General features: G+C 46.0%; 1 protein-coding gene across 5 annotated transcripts in view; it reads left to right on the top strand.

The window, feature by feature from the left end:
- The window catches only part of C16H10orf120 (chromosome 16 C10orf120 homolog), a 56,650-nt gene that overhangs the window by 22,719 nt on the left and 28,024 nt on the right, over nucleotides 1-5,907 (top strand). The window lies entirely within an intron of this gene.

The following is a 5,907-nucleotide window of genomic DNA, read 5'->3' as shown; positions in this document are numbered from 1 at the left end:
GTCTGTTTCTTTAAAGACAACTTTGAGGGTACTGAGCCTAGTGCAGGCCTCTTTCTGTTAAGGTATAAAAAGATTAGATTAAGTGGGTGCTGCCCTTCTTTTCTGGGAGCGTGTGGGAATATGCTAATCTTTCTTTGCGTGCTTTTCAGGTTTCCTGTAATGCTTTGAACATCTGGGAAACAGACTAAGTGCGTGGTAGCTCACAGAGCAGTCCTGAGGGGTTGTCGTGATTGTCGTTAAGTGTCTCATTTGCAAGCTTAACCCAAACTCAACGAAGCCAAGGCCCAATTTGTTCCCTTTGAAACAGACAAATAAAGCTTGTTTTGAGTAAATGGCAACTGATTCAACTGACCAATTATTGTAGTTTAAAGAAAAAACAAAAAAAAAACAGCGACTTTCTGACAGACACTTAGTTTATTCTTCACAAGACCCTTGGCAAAATCTGAAAATAAATTCTCACACCATCAGAGGGACAGAAACAAAAAGGTACACCTACTAGCATCTAAACATTAAGGAGTCAAACATATCTTTAAGTTGGCAATGTGGTATCAAGAGATAACTTTTCTTTATAATATGTTGCACTGTTTAAGACAATGATCAAGTTCTTGATAGTGAAGAATTATAAAATGCAAGACTTCTAGCTGCAAAGAGAGCGACTGCCTTAGAAGTTGAATAATCAGAGAAGAAGACTTACTTAGCAACAAACCTCAGAGAGAACCTCTTTAGCTATTTCTTTTACCTGTCTCTACATGGACAACCTCAGATTTGTCAAACTTACTATTTTGCTGAGCAGAAATAGAATTTACTTCTTATTTCTAACAGATTGACGTGAAACTTGGAGAAATCACACAAGGGTCTTTCTTCAATCAGTTCCTTTGTGGATCTCCAGTGGCCCCACCATTTGGAAATACTCAGTGTGCTCTACTGTGGCCTCCATGGGGCCTGTGCCCCTCTTACTCTGCCCTGCACAGCCCTGGGAGCAGCGGGAGGCGTGGTCCCCCACTTTGCATACGGCAACTTAACACTGCAGATAGATCACATCATAGCTGGTGAGAAAGCTGAAGACGTTGAACTTGAACTGAGCTATGTTCTTCTGTCGGGAGTGGAGGTTGGCATAAGTATTGTCTTTGATGCACCTGATGGCAAGAAAAACCCCAGGCCAAGAGGATTAACTTAAAGCATGGTGTGAATTAATTCTGGCTCAAATAATCAGGCTTGGACACAGACCTTTGAATTTCAACTGGAGTTCTCCCCACAACCCACTCTTCCTTTCGTTTATTAAAAAACCTTATAATACTACCATGAGGGGAAAAACCACCATTCCTGGCCAAACCACCATTCTTGGCCAGAAACAGAAGGGAACTGTAAAATAAAATAAAAACAAGACAAAGTAATTACATTATAGCTAGAGCTGTTTCCTGCTCTACTTTTTTCAAAAGTGGAGATTAAAGGTGGTGGCTGCATTATTTGAAGGTGAACTTCAATTATTTTAAAATGTATTTTGTAAACCCTAGTGCAACTACTGAAAAACTTAAGGAAAGTAAATGATATATCAAGAGAGGAGATGAAATGGAATAATATAAAATGCTCAGTTAAAACCAGCATATAAAATGTTGTATTAAAACCTGAGAAGGGACTTCCCTGGTGGTGCGGTGGTTGGGAATCCGCCTGCCAATGCAGGGGACACGGGTTCGATCCCTGGTCCAGGAAGATCCCACATGCCGCAAAGCAACTAAGCCCGTGTGCCACAACTACTGAGCCTGTGCTCTAGAGCCCGTGAGCCACAACTGCTGAGCCTGTGTGCCTAGGGCCTGTGCTCTGCAACGAGAGAAGCCACCACAATGAGAAGCCCGTGCAGCGCAATGAAGAATGGCCCCCACTCGCCGCAACTAGAGAAACCCCACACACAGCAATGAAGACCTAATGCAGCCAAAAAAACCTAGAAACCAGAGAAGGCAGCAAAAGTAGAGTGGGGGGAGAAACAAAGAACAAATGCAACAGGTAGAAAACAGTCACTAAGATGGTAGATTTTAATCCAGCTATATCAATAATCACTTTAAACATGAATGGACTAAATATACCAATTTAAAGACAGAGACTGCCAGAGTAGATAAAATGAAACCAAGATCCAACGATATGCTGGCTATAAGAAACCCACTTTAAATATAAAGATAAAGATTAATTAACAGTAAAGGGATAGAGAAAGATTTACCATGCTAATACCAATCAAAAGAAAGCTGGATTAGCTACATTAATTTCAGACATAACAGTCTTCAGAGCTAGGATAATTATTAGAGATGAAGAGGGGCATTACATAATGATGAAGGGGGATCAGTCCTCCAAGAAGATGTGGCAATCCTTAATGTATATGTGGCAAACAATAAAGCATCAAAATATATGAGGCAAAAACTGATAGAACTGCAAAGAGAAAGTGACAAATCCATTATTATAGTTGGAGACTTTAACACCATTCTGTCACTGATTGACAGATCCAGCAGGCAGAAAATCAGGAAAGATACAGATGACCCAAACAGCACCACCAATCAGCCAGACCTAACTGACATTTATAGAACACTTCAACAACAGCATAATACACATTCTTCTCCAGCCCACATGGAACATTCACCAAGATAGACTACATTCTGGACCATAAAAAACCACCATAACAAATTGAAGAGAATAGGAATCACAGAAAATACATCTTCAGATCACTTTGGGATTAATCTAGAAATCAATAACAGAAAGGTTGCTGGAAAAATCCTAAATATTTGGAAATTAAACAACACCAAGTAACCCAAAGATCAAAGAAAAAGTCTCAAGAGAAATTAAATCTTTCAAACGAAGTGAAAATGAATATACAGTTTACCAGAATTTGTGGGATGCAGCTAAAGCAATGTGTAGAGGGAGATTTATAGCATTAAGTTAATGTATTTGAAAGAAGAAAGATCTAAAATCAATAATCTAAACTTCCACCTTAGGAAACTAGAGAAAGGAGAGCAAATTAAACCTAAAATAAGCAGAAGAAAAGTATGTCAGTTGTTAAATCCCAGCCTCTCTCCTATATGTGTATAATATTTTTTTGGCTGTGCCACGTGGCTTGCAGGATCTTAGTTTCCTGACCAGGGGTTGAACCTGGGCCATGGCAGCGAAAGTGCTGATTCTTAAACCACTGGACCTCCAGGGAACTCCCTCTCCTTGATATATTTTGAAAAGGGAGAATTGAAAAGGGAAGAGCTTTCTCACTCTGACTCAGTGCAGTTTAGTGCCACACCTGTGCACCTCCTGCACCATGGCTCACACTGCCTCTGGAAGGTGCTGCCTCTTGCCCCTCACTGGCTTTTTGGAAACAGGCACCACGATGCTTCTCACGGGCTTCAGGCTGCTGTGGCTCTCACTACTCTGCAGCTGCCATCAGTAAGTGATGGGTTTTGTTATCTTCACACTGGTTGCCAGTTACCCATCCATAAGCATTTTGCCTTGGTTGGGGGACATGGGAGCTATAAAGGCAAACAACTTGTCAGAGTTCTAACTTGGCAAATCCTTTGTTTAACCAAAGGCACCAGAATAAATCTCATCAGTGTAAGAGCCTAGCCTGGGGTAACCCACCAGCCCATCAGTGTAGGCCAAATATCCTGAGGAATGGGGAGTGTAGTACAGTTATAAAACTTAAAGAGAAGCGGGGCATGGGAATGAAAGGCTGGGATGAGACAGCAGAGTCTGAGACAGCGAGGGTTCTGCCCAGGACTCTTTGGGGATTCAAGGGAAGTTGTCTAGACTTCCTGTGATTATTTGTCCCCAACTAGAATGAGAGGGATGGTGAGGGCCCGGGCTCTGCTTCTGGGGCATGATGAGGACTCTCTGCGCAATGTTATGGTTTAGGACTACCAGTTAAGAAGCCACAGGTCCCCAAAAGAATGCCACGTAAATATAACAGTCAACCAGCGAGGGCCTTCTATTTTCCTTACCCTCGTTGGATCAAATCATACTTGACAGTTGTAAAATCACCAGGATCTGGAGAAGCCACACAGGTATCCACAAAGAGCCGCAGGCAGGGATTGGGGCTATGGAGTGTGACCTGGAGGAAGACCTCTTTGCTCTGGCTGGCGTAGTACGGCCCCATGCTCCCCACGTGCTGGGACGTGGGCAACTCGAGAAATGATGTGGACACATCGTAGCTGGCATTCTCCCTTGGGACGTCAGCCCCAGGGACAATTTCAACTGCTAACGGGCCATCCACCTTGCAGGTGAACGTGAGCTGAGGCACCTTGTGCCGTACAGTGACTTGGCCAGGGTGGCCCCGTGTCTGGCCTCTGATGGAGTTGGAGTAGTTGAGAGAGCCGAGGCTTTCCTGGGAGGAGAGAGGCAGGTTGGTGACCAGTGCTCCTGGCTCCCTGACAAGTACTTTCTTCATGAGCAGAGACCTCTGCTTCATGTCCCCCACTTGGAGCCAGTTTTCTGAGAAGCTGGAGGGCATGAGGCCTCGGGCATGACCTTGCAGTTACCTGAGGCCGTGATGGGTGACCTTATGTCCTTGTTTTTGGGAGTTGGGTGTGCATACAGCGAGCCCCTAGTATGTGAGTCTGGACTCCCGTCTTCCCTCCTGCGAGGGCCAGGCCGTGGGATGTGAAGTGGGGTGGGAGGTCCACGCTGGCTGCTGGATTCTTCCACTGCTCCTCCCTGCTCTTGACCCCAGGTCAGCCCTGGCTCCCTGTGAGCTGTGGGCCTGGCCCTGCTGACCTTCATGCTCAGCCATGTTCCTTTAAATCCAACATGACTTGAAGGGGCCAAGGGGGTGCTGAAGGCTGATGAGCAGGGGCCACTGCCTCTGGCAGCCCCCTTCCTGTAGCCTGGTGGGTCGCCAGAGACTCACTCTGCCCAGGGACGTTTGTTCAAGGAAGTGTTGGCTTGTGCAACTCAGACCCAGTGACAGTCTGCCTTGAAACCCTCCAAGGACTGCCCTGTCAGCTTACAGCAGTGTTTCTCACTGATCTGCCTTGTTTTCCTTTTTTTTGCTTCTAAGAATCAATGTCTCTCTTCCCCCTTGAAGGGGATGTCACCCTTGTTGAGAGGACACAGCTAAGAAGGAAAGCTAAACTTCAGGACCACATGGCCCTGCCCACTTCCAGCCGAACTTTGGGCTTCCCGTGGCTGCTGGGCCTGAGTCTCTCCCTCGAGCTCTCCAAGCTGGCTGTCGGCTTGGGGGCTCTGCACTGGCTGACCCCCTGCCTGGAGCCCTTGTTCCTCTGTACTTGGCTCCAGCTCCTTGTTCAGGCCTCGGCTCTTTGACCACCCTATTCAAAGTGGCACCCCAAAGCATTTTCTAGCCTCTTCCTTGATTGATTATCTTCTTAACCCTTTTCACTATAAAGGACTCTCATTTGTGTGTTTATCCAGTGCCTCTCTCCCTTCTCTCGAATGTAAGAGCCATGGAGCAGTGGCCCTGTCGGTCTTGTTGGCTGCTGTGTCCTCAGCACCTAAAAGGTTGCTCATTCACTGACTGAAATCAGATACAGGAGGACCTTTTTATAGTGGTGTTTTTCCCATAGGTGGCCTGGGGCTGGTCACCACTGCAGGTGGTTCCTGACTTCTGTGTCCTCTGGCCCCAGCGCTGTGGTCAGCACATGAGGTTTGCAGGGGGAGCTGGGCCAGCCAAGGCTAGAGAGGACAGCTGCAGGGTTCTCCCTGCTGGCCTGGAAATGTCTGGGGCCTGCTCTCCTCCCAGACACCCGGGGGGTTCTAGCATGGTTTCTGGGGCAGAAACCTCTGAGATGAAAACTAGAATTTTTAGAGCGAAAGGGATAAGAAAGACCACGGTCTGCACAACCAAAGAGACAAACTGCGAAGCATGGAGTTGAAGTGGTCACTTAGCATCATGCAGGTGGTTTGAATGAATTCAACCTCCAAAAA

This window comes from Delphinapterus leucas, chromosome 16, assembly GCF_059928025.1.
Source record: "Delphinapterus leucas isolate spDelLeu-1000000601 "Yukka" chromosome 16, BTC_Dleu_Yukka2, whole genome shotgun sequence".
In the NCBI taxonomy this organism is placed as follows: domain Eukaryota; kingdom Metazoa; phylum Chordata; class Mammalia; order Artiodactyla; family Monodontidae; genus Delphinapterus; species Delphinapterus leucas.
Note: the sequence above shows the minus strand (reverse complement) of the source record. Positions and strands in the feature narration are given on the sequence as shown.